This window comes from Arachis duranensis, chromosome 4 (genome assembly GCF_000817695.3).
Source record: "Arachis duranensis cultivar V14167 chromosome 4, aradu.V14167.gnm2.J7QH, whole genome shotgun sequence".
In the NCBI taxonomy this organism is placed as follows: domain Eukaryota; kingdom Viridiplantae; phylum Streptophyta; class Magnoliopsida; order Fabales; family Fabaceae; genus Arachis; species Arachis duranensis.
The window spans coordinates 87,018,983-87,019,747 of NC_029775.3; positions in this window are offsets into that span (position 1 = coordinate 87,018,983).

A 765-nucleotide genomic window follows, 5' to 3' on the forward strand; every position below is an offset into this window, starting at 1 on the left:
ATGTACTCACTGTAGAATGCTCTTGCTTCCCCAGGGGTCATGAATTCTATATTTATTATCTAATCCACACGTATGTTGTCTGAACCACCAACTGCCTCGCTCACCCCGTGATTATCCTTGGCAGCTTCAACATCAACATCTTTTGCTTTAATACCTGTCTCGAAGCCATTTTCCTACATAAAATGGGGGTGAAATCACATCAGAAAACCTTATACAAACATCGTTAACATAACCATTAAAAACATCATGCACAAGGCATACCTTGTCAGCATCCCCATCCTCTGCTTCCGAACGAAATGTTTCAACAGCATTTATCACAACATCTACGTTAGGAATTGTATTGTTGTCCTCAGCCATGGAAACTAATGTCACCACTTAAGTAAAATGGGACAAGTTACGCAGCTTTCTTGTCCAACGTAAGCAACTCGATCAAGTCGTTTATTGATCTTCACCTATGACACCAACATCTCAGCATTAAAAGAACACACATAAAGCCTTAATCAGCTACAAAAAACACTCAACTACATTTTTCCTATCTCCTACCGATTAGAACTATGGCCCCAAATTTAATAATCTCACCGCAATACAGATCACTTACTCATAGTATGTGGGCCATTCTCATACAAAATAATAACACAATCTAAACTAACCTCATTGCACTAAATTTGTTGACTATGCGCTAATATATTATTCGTGCTATTCTATACACACAAAAATGGAAATCTTAACTTCATTTCAAAATATTATTTAAGTAATTTAAATTTT